Raw genomic sequence first — 16,612 nt, forward strand, 5'->3', positions numbered from 1 at the left:
GTTTTGATGAACTTGCCAATCTTCAAATGCTCGATGTCTAGCATTTTCATACTCTTGTGAAGCTATAAACCTTTGCATTTCTGTCATTTCATTTCCTCCTCCCACATTACCTGGCTGTTGGTTTCTCTCAACCAGTGGATGTCTACCATGGTATTGTACTGCGGCGTTATTTTGCCTCTTCAAAACCTTCGCACCATGGTATACATTTAAACCTATTGTATCGCGGGGTTCTGGCTCTTCGACTAATAATCCCCCCCCCCCCGACTTATATCCACACCGAGATATTCAGCAATCAAAGTAATAAATATACCACCTCCTATTATGCTATGCGGTCTCATCCCCCTAACCATAGCTGATAAATAATAACCCACACAATAAGGTATACTTACAGCGCTTTGTGGGTCTCGAATACACATGTGGTAAAACAAATCTTGTTCATTTACCTTTTTCTTATTCTTACCTCGTTGTGTAATCGAATTGGCTAAAAACCTATGAATTACTCTTAACTCTGCTCTATCTATATCCAAATAAGAGTAATTTCCCCCTTTAAATCGGTGATGGCTAGTCATTTGACTCCATACACCATGCATATCAAAATTTTCATCAATTTTCCTACCGTTCAATATCAACCCTCTACAATCGGCAGATGCTAACTCCTCAGGCGTATATATACGTAAGGCCTGAGCCATGTCTAGTAGAGACATGTGGCGCATCGAACCTCCTAACAAAAATCTAATAAAAGATCGATCGGTTAAACTAGCTACCCGATCATTTATTTCTATACTACACAATAATTCTTCACACCATACGTTATATACAGGTCTACGCATGTTGAATAAACGTACCCAATCGTTAAAAGTAGAATTACCATACCTCTGTGCAAGTAATTCCCTAATTGGCCCGGCTAATTCTACCGCTTCTAACGGTGCCCATTCTATTACCCTAGGTACTTCAACAGCTTTAGAATGAAGAGTATGCAAGCCCCTTTGGTATTTTGGATAATCTATCCAACGTTTGTCAAATCTCAAGTTCGGGTGCAAATCTTCCAAGTGCATATCTGAAAATGTCATAACTGGATGAGGTATATCTTGTTTATAATAGCTATCAACATCCTGTTGTTCCGCATTCTCAGGAGGAGCATTGCGAGCTTGGGATGAAGATTCACCCATTTCAGTCTGCAAAACACATCAAACACAATTTTTATGCATCCAAATATGCATTAGTGTCAGCAAAATCATCAATCAAAATAATTACAATGACTTTTTCAATTTATATCAAACTTAAGCTCATTTTCATATTTTTATCAAATCTACACTTTTTCAAATAAGCATATACGAAAATGTTCGCCAAGTTCATAAGCATTCAACTCAAATAACATGTCAAAATAATCATTACTAGCAATTAAACAAGTTTCAAATGGCATTATCTCTTAAAAATCAAGTTTATGAATTTTAGACTTGAAAAAGTCCACTTTAATTCTCAAAATCATGTTTAGGCTCAAAGTTTGGATCATTTAACTACCTAAACATGTTACACTACTTAATTTAGCAACAATTCATGACAAAAATCGGCCATAACCTGTTTATATCAAAAAGCCCCAAATTGCTCAAGAACACAAACCCTAGATTACTCAAAATTTGAAGTTTAAGGCTTCTAATCATGTTAAATAGCATCAATCTAGGTTATACAAGCATAATACATAAGCAATTTAAGCATAATTACACTAAAAAGTATCAAAATCGAATTGGGGGAAAAATTGCTCAAGAACACCAATTTTCAGATTAAATGGTGTTTAGGTGTAGAAATTTACCTTTTTCTTGAGTAATTCCTTGATAGCATCCTTCTCAACATGATTTTAGTAAAAGATTTGATGAAAAACGGTCAAAAATTACAAATTTGATGTGTGTTTTTCGGTATTTTCGGGTGTATTTTCGCAGTTTGGAGTGTGGTTGTGGGTGGACTGATCTGTTTCTTTGCGTTTTATTTTTTTTTCTGGGTTTTTGGTCCTCCGCGAGTCGCAGCATTTGGACCTTACAAACTCCGCAACTCGCGGCGTTTGGTTTTTTTTTTTTTTTTTTTTTATAAAACCTTATAGATTATAAAACTTATAATTAATTAAATTTTAAAAATTTGTTTTTCCTTTAGGAGCGAGGGTGTTTCGGATCGATGTCCTAGTCCGTCCCTCGACAAAATTTTAAAATTTGTAAATTCAAAGCGCGGTTTTAAAAGTAAAGATTTTTGGATTTTTTTAATATTTTTGGCATACTTTAGTTTAATAAGATTAAAAATAATGATAATAAAAGTTCTCGTCCCTCCCTCGGGTAAAGCAATTTCGGTTCAAAGACCTAGTCTTCAACTTACGACGAATTTTAAAAATCATATTTTTAACTTAACGAAATAAAGTAAATTTTTATTTTTAAATTCACACCAAACTTAAATTTAAAATGCATAAAATTAAAAATTCACACCAAACTTAATTAAAAATTCATATTATAAATTCATACCAAACTTATATTTAATTTTGTTGTTATACATACAAACTTATATTAAAAATATTAAAATTTTTCAAATATTGACAAACTTAAATATATTGATCTTACAAAGTTCACAATATTAATTTAAGATTTATATATTAATTTTAAAAACATGGTAAAAATAAAATTAAAAATCTTTTTGGCTTTTATCCCACTTTAATCAATCAAATATTATCAAAAATATGCGCCCCTCTTTTCGGTAAAGTAATTTCGGTTCCATGACCTAATTTAACTCATGACGAATTTTTGAAATATTTTGGGTTGATTGATTAAAGATATTTATACCTTAAGAATAAACGTTAAATTTCGCAGTGATGTAATAAATTTTTGTATGATATCAATAATTTCGGTCGCCAAACCTAATTTTATTCAATACCAATTTAATACTTTATAGCGAACAATTTAGCGTTTATTATCAAAAGGTTAAAAATGAAAATAAAAAAAATAAAAACTGTACAGACTTACCTGTGAGATAGTATTCTTAGTGATATGATATATCCCACTCATAAGATAGTCGGTTTAATTGGTTTTCCATAGCTGTAAAGGCGTAACCTCGAGCATTCAGTGTTTTTTCTTCTAAACATATGAACGGTCCGTCTCTGCATAAAGTAACAAATTTGGTGTTTGAATAGGTTTGATTATTTGAACATTTACCTCCATGTGACCATTTTCCGCATTTGTGACATCTTTCTAGGTGTCGTGCTCTTCTTTTCGCTGCGGATTTTGATTTTCCTTTACCAAATTGTAACTTATTATCTTCGCATCTGGATTCTTTTCTTACTCCGTCCAATCTTTCTCTGATTACTGATACTATTTCACTCGGAAGTGTGTCATTATTACGTTTAGTGATCAAAGCGTGTAGCATTAGACCATGGTTTAGTTCACAGGCAGTCTTCATTTCGTAAAAACCTAAAAAAAATAAAAATTCAGAATGGGGGGAGAAGACTAGTTCTTTAGGGTCTGCTAGGGAAAGACCATTCGGGTTCCATTTTCGAGAACTACACGAAAACAGAAAATCTAACTCTAACAGAAATACATATTATCCTTTAAAAGACTTGATTCTCCCCACACTTAGTTAGCTGTGGTATCGAAATTGTGATTAACTTCATTGTCAACTTCCATTGGACTATCTATGTAATGTTTAACTCAGTGACCATTAACCTTAAATTCAATCCCATTTGAATTTATTAATTCTATCGTTCCGTATGGGAAAACTCTTTTGACTATGAATGGTCCAGACCATCTTGATTTTAATTTTCCAGGAAATAGCTTGAATCGTGAATTGAAAAGAAGAACTCTGTCTCCTTCTTTAAATTCTTTTGAACTTCTGATTCTTTTATCATGCCATTTCTTCATTCTTTCATTATAGATTAACGAATTTTCGTATGCTTCATGTCTTAATTCTTCTAATTCGTTTAGTTGACTTAACCGTAGAAGTCCAGCTTCATGTAAGTCGAGATTATATGTCTTCAAAGCCCAAAATGCTTTGTGTTCAATTTCTACTGGAAGATGACATGCTTTTCCATAAACGAGTCTAAAAGGTGTGGTTCCAATTGGAGTTTTGTAGGCTGTTCTAAAAGCCCAGAGTGCATCCTCCAATTTAATGGACCATTCCTTCGGATTTGATCCTACGGTTTTTTCTAGAATACGTTTTAAAGCTCGGTTGGTATTTTCAACTTGTCCACTTGTTTGTGGATGATATGCGGTGGAGATTTTATGAGTTACTCCATATCTTTTGAGAACTTTCTCAAGTTGATTATTACAGAAATGAGTACCCCGATCACTTATTAAAGCTTTCGGTGTTCCAAACCTTGCAAAAAGACGTTTTAAAAAGTTGACTACAACTCGTGCATCGTTAGTTGGAAGAGCTTGTGCTTCCGCCCATTTAGATACATAATCAATGGCTACGAGAATATAGAGATTATTATGAGATTTTGAAAATGGACCCATAAAGTCAATACCCCAAATGTCAAATACTTCACATACTTGAATGACATTTTGTGGCATTTCATCACGTTGACTTATTTTTCCGGCTCTTTGACATGCATCACATGATTTGCAAAGAAGGTGTGCGTCTTTGTAAATTGTAGGCCAATAGAATCCAGCATCATAAACTTTTCTTGCTGTTAGTTGAGGCCCATAATGCCCTCCTGTTGGTCCTGTGTGACAATGGTTTAAAATTTTACTAGCTTCATCTCCGAATACACATCGGCGTATTATTTCATCTGGACAACTTTTAAACAGATGTGGATCTTTTCAGAAATAGTGTTTTATATCACTGAAGAATTTCTTTCGTTTTTGGTATGATAATCCTTTTTCAAGGAATCCACATACTAAATAGTTTGCATAGTCTGCAAACCATGGAATTTCATTATAATCTATCTTCAATAGATATTCATCAGGAAAGTTGTCTTGTATAGCCGATTCATTTAGAACTTCTAATTCGGGATTTTCAAGACGAGAAAGATGATCAGCGGCGAGATTTTCTGCTCCTCTTTTATCTCGGATTTCAATATCGAACTCTTGTAAGAGTAAGATCCAACGGATTAATCTTGGTTTGGCATCTTGTTTCTCAAATAGGTATCTAAGAGCAGAATGGTCGGTATAGACCACCGTCTTTGCTAGAACGAGATATGAACGAAATTTTTCAAAAGCAAAGACAATAGCAAGGAGTTCTTTTTCAGTAGTTGTATAGTTCATTTGTGCTCCTTGTAACGTCTTACTGGCATAATATATAGGTTGATATCGTTTTTCAATCATTTGTCCTAAAACGGCTCCCATTGCAAAATCACTTGCATCGCACATTAGTTCAAACGGTAGATTCCAATTTGGTGTTATCATGATCGGCTCATTAGTAAGTTTCTCTTTAAGAATATTAAAAGATTTGATACATTCATCTGAAAAGATGAATGGAGCATCCTTTTCTAGGAGTTTATTCATAGGAGTGGCAATTTTAGAAAAATCTTTTATGAAACGTCGGTAAAAACCGGCATGCCCTAGAAAACTCCTAACTCCTCTAACATTGGTGGGATGTGGAAGTTTAGCAATTACATCTACTTTAGCTCTATCCACTTCAATTCCTTCTTTTGAAATTTTATGTCCAAGAACGATGCCTTCTTTAACCATGAAATGGCATTTCTCCCAATTAAGTACTAGATTTGATTGTTCGCATCTAATAAGCATTCGTTCCAGATTAACTAGACATGATTCAAATGTATCACCGAAGACTGAAAAGTCATCCATGAAAACTTCGATGCATTCTTCTATCATGTCGTGAAAAATCGCCATCATGCACCTTTGAAAGGTTGCAGGGGCGTTACAAAGTCCAAATGGCATGCGTTTGTAAGCAAAAGTACTATAAGGGCACGTGAATGTGGTTTTCTCTTGATCTTCGGGTGCTATTGGAATTTGAAAATATCCGGAAAAACCATCTAGAAAACAATAGTAACTATTTCCGGCTAGCCTTTCCAACATTTGATCAATGAAAGGTAAGGGAAAGTGATCTTTTCTGGTGGCGTCATTTAATTTTCTATAATCAATACATACACGCCATCCTGTTACAGTCCTAGTAGGAATAAGCTCATTTTTATCATTTGTGATAACAGTCATGCCACCCTTCTTAGGCACGCATTGAACTGGGCTTACCCATGGACTATAAGAAATTGGATAAATTAGACCTGCATCTAGCAGTTTAATAATTTCTTTTTTAACAACATCTTGCATATTAGGATTTAGTCTTCGTTGTCATTGCACATACGTTTTATGAACTTCTTCCATAAGGATTTTATGTGTGCAATACGAAGGACTTATTCCTTTAATATCATGAATCTTCCATGCAATGGCTGGTTTATGAGCTTTCAACACAGAAATGAGTTAAGATTTTTCATTTTCAGTAAGAGAAGACGATATTATTACAGGTAATTCAGATTCACCATGTAAATAAGCGTATTCCAAATGGTTTGGAAGTGGCTTTAACTCTAATTTCGATGGTTCTTCTATCGATGATTTATATCGATATCTGTCTTCTTCTTTTAGCATTTGAATTTCTTCTGTTGTTGGTTCATATCCATTAGCTATTAGTGTAGCTAACATTTCAGCTTCATCAATTGGTTCATTACCTTCTCCTAAAGAACATTCTCCTCTTCCTTGTAATTCTGGAAATTCTTCTAACAATTCTGCATGTGAATCTATAGTTTGAATATAATAACATGTATCATCTGCAGATTGCGGTTGTTGCATTGCTCTATCAACTGAAAAGGTAACACTCTCGTCCTCTATACTTAGGGTCAATTTCTTACCGAACACGTCTATCATTGCTTTAGCCGTGTTTAAGAATGGTCATCCTAATATGAGAGGAACTTGAGAATCTTCTTCCATGTCCAGAACAACAAAATCTACTGGAAATACTAAAGTACCAACTTTAACTAGCATGTTTTCCATTATCCCTCTAGGATATTTTATTGATCTATCGGCTAGTTGTATACTTATTCTTGTTGGTTTCAATTCTCCAAGGTCTAGTTTAGTGTATAGTGAATACGGTATTAAATTTATACTAGCACCTAAGTCTGCCAATGCTTCTATTGAACTAAGACTACCCAGAAAACATGGAATTGTGAAACTTCCTGGATCAGATAGTTTTTCTGGTATCTTATTCAACAGCACTGCTGAACAATTAGCATTCATAGTAACGGCCGAGAGTTCTTCCATTTTCCTTCTATTTGAGATTAGATCTTTCAAGAATTTAGCATATCTAGGCATTCCTGAAATCACATCAATGAAAGGAAGATTTACATTTATCTGTTTAAACATATCCAAGAATTTGGATTGCTCGGCTTCAAGTTTCTCTTTCTTCATTTTACTCGGGTAAGGAAGTGGTGGTTGGTATGGTTTAACATAAGGTTTATCCTTAGCTGTGTTATCTTCATTAACCTTTTCAACTACCGGTTCTTTTTCCTTATCTTGATCAGGTTGTGGTTCTTGTGGAGTAGGAATAGTTTCATCAGAAGTTACAGGTATTTCAGGTGGTTTAAGTGTTGTACCACTTCTTGTGGTAATGGCTTTAGCTGTTTCATTCCGGGGGTTAGCATTTGTATCACTAGGTAAACTTCCCGGTTTTCTTTCACCTATTAACCTTGCTAGGTTACTTACTTCTTGTTCCAAGTTTTGAATAGAAGCTTGTTGATTTCTAAATGCTTGAGCATTTTGTTCATTAGTTTGTTTTTGAGATGTGAAAAACTGCGTTTGAGTTTCAACTAGCTTCGTCATCATATCTTCTAAATTCGGCTTTTTATCATCGGTTTGTGGTGGTTTGTTTTGAAAATTAGGTCTTTGCTGATTGTAAGTATTATTGGATACTTGTTGATTGCTAGGACCTTGTTGGTTGTTGTATGGAATATTTCGATTATAATTCTGGTTTTGATTGTAGATCGGTCTTGGCGGTTGATAATTATTCTGATAATTATTTCCAGGCCTTTGGTTTAGATATGAAACATTCTCTCTTTGTTCCATTGTTAGTTCAATACTAAGACAATCTTTTGTCAAATGTGGTCCTCCACACTGCTCACAACTAATTCGTATTGAGTGAATATCCTTAGTCATCTTTTCCATTCGTCTCTCGACAGCATCTATCTTTGCGGAAATGGAATCTAAGTCATGGCTAGAATCGGCTCTAGCTGCTTTAGATGATCTAACGATATCTTTTTCTTGGTGCCACTCATGTGAGTGGGAAGCAGTGTTATCAATAATTTTATAAGCATCAGTTTCGGTTTTCTTCATAATAGAACCACCAGCTGCTATATCTATGTCTTTTCTTGTAGTGATGTCGCATCCTTGGTAGAATATTTGTACTATTTGACAGGTGTCTAAACCATGTTGCGGACATCCTCTTAATAACTTTCCAAATCTTGTCCACACCTCATATAGAGTTTCATTTAGCTTCTATGTAAACGTAACAATTTCTCCTTGAAGTCTTACGGCTTTAGATGCCGGAAAGAATTGTTTAAGAAATTTTTCAACTAAAACGTCCCATGTATCAATCGCCCCTTCAGGTAACGATTCCAACCAATCTTTGGCTTCTCCCTTTAAAGTCCAGGGAAATAACATGAGATATATCTGTTCATCCTCAACTTCTCTTATTTTAAATAGAGTGCAGATCCTATTAAAGGTACGAAGATGTTCATTTGGATCTTCCTTCGGCGCACCACTAAATTGGCATTGATTAGTCACCATATGTAGAATTTGTCCTTTGATTTCATAATCTGGCGCATTAATGTCTGGATGAGTAATTGCGTGACCTTGGCCAGTGCGTTTAGCTCTCATTCGGTCTTCCATACTTAAAGGTTCCATTACTTCCATAATTGAATTTGTTGAATCGGAATCACTAGAGGATTCTGATTTAATGGTTCGTTCCTCAACAATCTCTGTTTGAATGATTGGTGGTTCCGGAGGAAAATTTAATGGTTCAGGATCTATGAATTGTCCCTGAATATTATCCGGATTCTCAATTGTGAGGTCGGGTTCAAAAAATGGATTATCGGAAATTTGAATTGGAGTACTTGGTTGACTGGATGACGATTCTAAAGAAAAATCAACGGCGGTAATATTTGCTAAATGTCTTGATCTAGTTACAGGTGGTGAACGTACAAAAGGTGGTGAACGTCTTGCTCGGTGCATTCACTGAATATCCTATTAGTTTTTAAAAGGAAAGAAAAATTATATAAGTTATCCAATTAATAGACTTTTCTGATTTTGCCCACGTTTCGAATAGCCAAAAGATGCAGCAGAGGGGCAGGATTCGTTTGGTCTCAATATAATTGAGGACTGTTTGGCTCCAATAACCCGGTCCACGTACAAATTCGACTATTACTACGAACCAGAAAATTTTGATGTCTATCAATTTAACCACTTAAAATAAATTTTCGTAATTTTAAGAAATTTAGATAAGAAGTAGAAAAAAAAATCTATGTCCTAAAACTAGAATAGCGAGAAATAAGAAAGAAAAAGAGTGCGTCGAAAAAGGTCGAAAAATAAAAGGCGTCGAAAAATACGAAAGAAAAAAAATGACTTTAAAACTTAAAAACACTCGACTAACCCAACCTTATTACTACCACTAACTTAAAATTATAATCGCAAATTGAGATTACTAATTGGAATGATAATTGATACATAGGTAAAAGGTGTCTAAAAATATTAAAGCTTACAAGTAAAACTATATCCCAAATGGCAATAACTTAAAAAAAACACTAAAATTTAAAAAGGCGTCGCAAAATTCTAAAGCACCTAGATCTTAGTCTAAAGAAAAAGCACTTAAGGGATTTTACGACAAAGCCTAAAAATCTATAAATAAAAATAACTATGGCAAAAATTAAGTTTAAAACTAAAAACTAGCGAAAAACACAAAAGTTAAGCTAAAAATAAATAAAAAGGGACAAAATATAAAAATATACTAAAAATTGTAAAAAAAATACAATTTTTTATAAAAATATTATTTTTATATTATTTATTTTATAAAACTATTAATTTTTATATATTAATAAAACTAAATAAACTTAATATTACAAATTAAATAAATAAAACTAAATTAATTAAAATTAATTAACTAATCAAACCCTAATTAGGTTTTAAAATTAATAATAATAATAATTATCCCGTAATTAATGCTATTAGGGTTCCTGTGTGGCCCGTGTCAGACGGCTCCGTGAGTCACGGTTGGTCCGGTTTAATAACTACGCGAGTCGCGGAGGGTTCAGGCTCAGACGAGATGCAGGTCAAAATTCAACAGGTCAGTTTTATTTATATTTTATTTATTTATTTTTCTGTTTTAAATAAAATATATTTATATAAATTTAATAAAACTTATATTTTAAAACCTAAAATAAAAATAGAAATATTTTATAATTTTATAAATAAAACTCTTAAAACTAGATTTATAAATGTTTTTTTTTTCGGTTTTTGATTTTATGTTTTAAATAAAAACAAAATATTTAAATAAAACTTATATTTTTATAAAATAAAAATAAAGAAACTTTATAAAACTTAAATATTTAACAAATTCTTAAAAATATTTATATTTTTGTTTTTCTTTTTATATTTTCGAATATATAAAACGTATTTTTATAAAAACGTATTTTTATAGAAGTAAACTAAAAATAAAAATCTTTTTGTTTTTTTTTATATATATTAGCGTTGCGCTTTCGGCGTTTAAGTTCCCCGGCAGTGGCGCCAAAAATACTTGATGTTTTCGCTAGGGGTATATAAAATAGCTTATATTTTACAAGGAAATACTATTAAATACGATACAATTTTACTCAAGATATTTATTTATTTATTGAATGGATATACTTAAACCTTGCTACAACACTTATAGGCAGTGTACCTAATCGTACAGTAGTGTAGTTTTTAGTAAGTCCGGTTCGATCCACAGGGAAAATCTTTTAAACAAAGCTTAACGCTATATTAGTTTTATTTTATAAAAATACAAATATATATATATATATAAGTAATATTATTATTATAAAGGGGGTTTTACCGTTTAATGACCGGTTTGTCGATTTTAAAACTTTAGTCGCAGTTAAAACAAAATGTAAAATATTAAATAAATAAAAGACTTAATTTAAAGCGTAAAGTAAATAACGATAATGAAATTGCGATAAATAAAAGTGCGATAAAATAAACTTGCGATAATTAAAAAGTACGATAATTAAAAGTGCAATTAAATACAATAACAATAAATAAAAGTGCTATAATTAGAAGTGCAATTAAATATAAAATAAAGGAAATTAAATATGAAATAAAAGAATTATGCTTATTTAAACTTCCGTAATCATGATGTTTGACGTGTTGATTTTAGTTTTATGCCCATGGGTTAATTGTCCTTTGTCCTGGATTATTTAATACGTCCGTCTGGTTTTTGTCCATAACAGTCCATCAGTCATAAATATAAAGTGCGAGTGTCCTCGTCAAATTATCCTTATACCCGAAGTTAAATATTCCAACTAATTGGGGACTTAAACTGTAACAAGATTTTAATACTTTGTTTAATAATTACACCAGGTTATCGACTGCGTGTAACCCAAAGTTTTAATACTTTGTTAACAATTATGCCAAGTGTCCTTGTACATAATTTCACCCCTGTTTTAATAATTCTAGTGGCTATTAATCCATTCCCGTGTCCGGTTAAATGAACGATTACTCGTACTTATAAATACCCCGCCCATCGTGTCCGATTTAGTGTATATGATTATTTATAGGGACGTCCAATTGTAAATCTTTATATTAAAATTAACAAACTATCATTTAGTTAAACAAATATAAAGCCCATTAATAGCCCATAGTCTAATTTCCACAAGTGTCGTTCTTTTGTCCAAACCCCAATTATGGTACAAAGCCTAATTACCCAATTTTAGTAATTAGCCCAACATCATGATTACTTCGGATTAAATAAGCATAATAATAACTTAGCTACGAGACATTAATGTAAAAAGGTTGAACATAACTTACAATGATTAAAAATAGCGTAGCGTTACACGGATAGAATTTCGACTTACATCCTTACAACATTCGCTAACATGCCCTTATTATTAGAATTATAATTAAAATTAAAATTAAAATTAAAATATATATTTATATTACGTTTACATATAGAGAAAGAGAGATTTTAGGATATATTTTTCGTCGAACTGCGTTGGCTTTTATAGGAATTTGAGTCCAGGTGAACTCCGCGAGTCGCGTAATTTTTTGCCTTCAAACTCCGCAACTCGCGGAGTTTGAAATTACAGCTCACCCAGCTTTGGCTCTTTGTTTGCCGACGATTTATAAATATATTATAATATATATATTAATTTTAAGAATTAATTATATATTATATTATATTTATATACATAGTTAACTTGTAATTTTTAGTCCGTTGCGCCGAGTGTTGAGAGTTGACTCTGGTCCCGGTTCCGGATTTTCGAACGTCCTTGCGTACAATTTAATATCTTGTACTTTGCGTTTTGAATCTTGTACTCTTGCAATTTTGAGACGTTTCTTATCAATAATTGGAACCTCTTTGATTGTATTTTGTACTTTTGAGCTTTTTGGTCGTTTGCGTCTTCAATTCGCCGAATCTGTCTTTTGTCTTCACCTTTTATTATTTAAACGAATATCACTTTTAAATAGAACAATTGCAACTAGAAGCTTGTCTTTCTTGAGGAATAATGCTATGAAATATATGTTCGTTTTTAGCATTATCAATATGACTATATCAAATGGACACACCCATATTGACACTTGATATACAAAAAAAGCTCTTGCAATGTATATTTTTAACAATGTTAAGAAACAAAATTGTTAACATATAGACATATAATATGAAGAAGTAAAAAATACTGGGATGATAAGTATATGCAAATACCTTTTACAGCAAAGTTAGACACCATATTCGATGAGACTGCATGATCTTGCTCAACACACCGATATTATTAACATCGATACTTTGTATAATCCAAGTGTATAATATAATTTGACCCCTTATTTTCATAAATCCATTTATCCTCCCGCTCATAACACATCAGAAGAGTAAACTTTAATTTAATCTATAAATATATGTTTATGCAAAAAGATAGCTGCACAAACATAACATAATTATGAGCTTCTATGCATTTTATATCATGATTGCAACTGTGGGGTTAACATGTTCGTTTTAGATGATTATTCTTTTCAAATTATTATCAAAAAAATCTGGTTTGGTATGTCAGAGTTGTTATATGAAGATATCTATACATAAAAGTTCCGCCAATAACAATAACCACTTTGAAACACATCTAAACACTAAAACACCCAATGGTTTATCGGGGTCTACTATATGGGAATGAAGAGTGATGGATAGCTTATTCTAAATATAGCTTGACAACATAAATAAGCTCTAGAACCTAATGATTTTAGAGCCAGCGTGTTGCACGTTAGTTTTTTAAAAAAAACGTTATAAATAAGGTTTTGTAAGCAATTTATTCAATGAGTGATCAACTAAAGCTTTGAGCCTTTGAACGACATGGTTATCAAATACTCTATGATATTAAGTAGAGGCATCTACCATCAGTACCAACCCGTCCATTTAACCAATCAAGGCTAACTCAACCACAAATATTGTAGCTGAGTTGTTAAACTGTTATATAGAGCCCCAAGCGTTTCTCGCACCAAACAAAGCATTGCATTGACTACAAAATAACTGCAACCACCAACATCCTGATATATATCACAAACACCTGTACAACATAAATAAAAAATAACTTAAAAGTTGAATAGAATAATGTAATTTTAACATTAATAAAATGATGGAACAGATTATTCATTTTGTTATAAATACATAAGAAATAGAATTTAATTAATAACTGATTTAGCACCTCATCAGAATGCCCTCTAAAGCATCATATCATTAATACAAACTTAACACACAAGATATGGAAGTAACCCAACTATGAATGTGGTAAACTCCTATCTGCATTTGGTTAACTCCAAAAAAGCCGGAGTACATTAACAGCAACCAAATCATCATAGTTTCAAGTACAAAAGACTCTTGTACCTTAACAAGTGAGGCTGTTTCCGAGTATAACAAGATACCTATTTTCCTTATAGTGATCCCTTTTATTGAATTAACCAAGTGAGGCTGCAATATTTCACAACAAAAGTAACCTTGTAGTTTTTTTTTTTTTGGATCAAATTAATACATGCAAACCATATTTATCAACAGCTCATATTATTCAAAATTTACATGAGATAATAATGATAATTAATCACAAATCAAATGAAAAATTTTATGAAAATGAGGTAATGGTCACCTGCTGCTATAGAAGAAGTTGCGAGTTTTCAATAGAGGTTGTACCATGGTAGACCAGTTTTTCTACATGCGTATACAACAAATTAGTAAAAAGTAAATTAATGATATATACACTGTTGATGATGATTTAAAGTAGAGAACAAAATCAATTGAAATGATATTCAATTACCATCAAACGATAAGTACCTCCATGTCTGCCACCGCCTTCAGCCTCACAACAACAAAATCTTCGCACCACATCCTAAAATACCACATCCTTAATTAGCATGTTGCATGACTGACATAAAACTTGGAGCATCCAATGTAATCATCCACGACCCATTTCAGGAGTGGCATTTTCATGACCGTGGATTTGAATTACGCGAAAAAATTAAGAACATATAGGACACTTATGTACTAAAAAATAAAGAAAGAATTATAAGATTTCTTTAAGGTACCTTGGTTAAGGCTGTTTGTGCAACCAAACCAAGAGCTGTAGCTGGCAACCCTTCAATTTATTTTTTATCTGCTACCAGTTTTTCAAACTTTTTTGTAGCATCCAAATCATTCTCATCAAACTTACTGTGTGGTTTTGTCAACTCCTGTGGAATAACATCCTCAGGAAGTTAAATCATACTTGGACAGATAATAACTTCAACATACTTCAACTTAAAAGAGAATATGTGATCATTTATCACTCGACACCATCTTGTTTAAACTGGCCATCGTTATTTACATTCAACAATTCGTTTTTGGGCATCACTTAATCCCTCACAGTCTGATGATTCCCTTATCGCCTTAAAAGCATTATATATAGGTTTGCTTTGACCCAATTTCAGATCAAATTCCACTTTCTCAGGCTGCAAACAATAGATAAATTCAACAGTATAAGTATAAGCTTTATTTATAGTGTTAAAAAACAATTACTCCGCAATAGAATATAATACGTATCAAATCAATAGAAATAAATATAACAATATAATGTTACCCTCAATCAATTTATAACAATAGCGTGTCTGAAGTTGGTGTTTAACATACTTCATTATAATGTTAGTGTATAATTCATAAACCTACACAATAATGTTAGTATTAGTATACTTCATTACAAATGCAGCAATTACATGACTTTATAAGGATAACACAACAAACTGAACCACTAACAATTTCAGTTTCGCATTATAATGAAATCTGCTAAACACTAACAACAGCAATTCATTGATGCAATTACATAATAACAGGATATAATTAACATTAAATACACTTTTAGAAAGTAACGAAGATTCGGATAAAGAGAATTAACAACAGAAATAAATCCCCTGTAATAAACAATCAAAAAAAATAAATAACCTTAACCGAAAATCATCAACAAAATAGGGTTTATAGACACGCTATGTATAAATATTAATAATGGAAAGAAGGCAAAGAAAACCCTAACCTTCCATCGATTGGCTGAACCAATGAATGCAATTGCAAAAGGAGCAAATAAAACCGTGACACACCGTCGTTTGCTAAAAGTACCAAAAGGTTATAGATGCATAAACAACGATGAAATTAAGCAATTAACCTTGATCCATGACAAAGATCGCACATAAAGAAACCAAAAACAGAGAACCCTAATTTCCTATGAAATCGCCGACAACAAAGGGTGTGAAGAAGAAAACGCATCTGATTGGTTTTTTGGTTCATCAATCGGATCTGATTGATTGCGAATCCATGTGTTTTCCGGTTGAATCAATTAAGGTATTGGGTTTGCAGGAGATGATAGGAGAGGAGCCGTAGAGGTAGAAAAATTGGGGATATCTGCTGTTATGTTTTGATCGTCGATTAAAGATGCCATCGTGGAAAATTGTTGGATTAATTAGTGTTAAGTGTGATTAAGTATGAGATTTACACCTAAGCAAAAGTGATTAAGGAGTAATTAGGAATTGACACCTAGAATTAACCTTCACGATTTATATATGTTTATTATTATTATTATTATTATTATTATTATTATATTATTATTATTATTGCCAATGGGGCTTTGCCTCATTGGTCACCATGTTAACATGGTGTTCGAGGAGACCAGGGTTCGAGTCTCGGGGGGGGGGGGGGATTTTCGTGAATTAACTTCGTGAGCTAACCACTAACATTGCCTTTCAAAAAAAAAAAAAAAAAAAAAAAAAAAAAAAAAAAAAAAAAAAAAAAAAAAAAAAAATTATTATTATTATTATAAATTATAGATAGATTGAAAGAAAACCATTTTCACATTTGTTGGTACATGTAAACATGAGAGGTGTAACAA

General features: G+C 32.4%; 2 long non-coding RNA genes across 2 annotated transcripts; both read right to left on the reverse strand.

Moving 5' to 3' along the window:
- Positions 1–13,467: 13,467 nt before the first annotated feature.
- On the reverse strand, positions 13,468–14,595 carry LOC139885755 (uncharacterized). Its single transcript, XR_011772076.1, has 2 exons — positions 13,916–14,595; positions 13,468–13,777 (listed from the first exon to the last, which is right to left on the reverse strand). It is a non-coding gene; the product is annotated as an uncharacterized lncRNA (long non-coding RNA).
- A 6-nt stretch (positions 14,596–14,601) lies between these two features.
- LOC139885756 (uncharacterized) lies at positions 14,602–16,178 on the reverse strand. The gene is made up of 4 exons (XR_011772077.1): positions 15,764–16,178; positions 15,317–15,398; positions 15,065–15,188; positions 14,602–14,930 (listed from the first exon to the last, which is right to left on the reverse strand). It is a non-coding gene; the product is annotated as an uncharacterized lncRNA (long non-coding RNA).
- Between the last annotated feature and the right edge of the window lie 434 nt (positions 16,179–16,612).

Source organism: Rutidosis leptorrhynchoides, chromosome 1, assembly GCF_046630445.1.
Source record: "Rutidosis leptorrhynchoides isolate AG116_Rl617_1_P2 chromosome 1, CSIRO_AGI_Rlap_v1, whole genome shotgun sequence".
Lineage (NCBI taxonomy): Eukaryota > Viridiplantae > Streptophyta > Magnoliopsida > Asterales > Asteraceae > Rutidosis > Rutidosis leptorrhynchoides.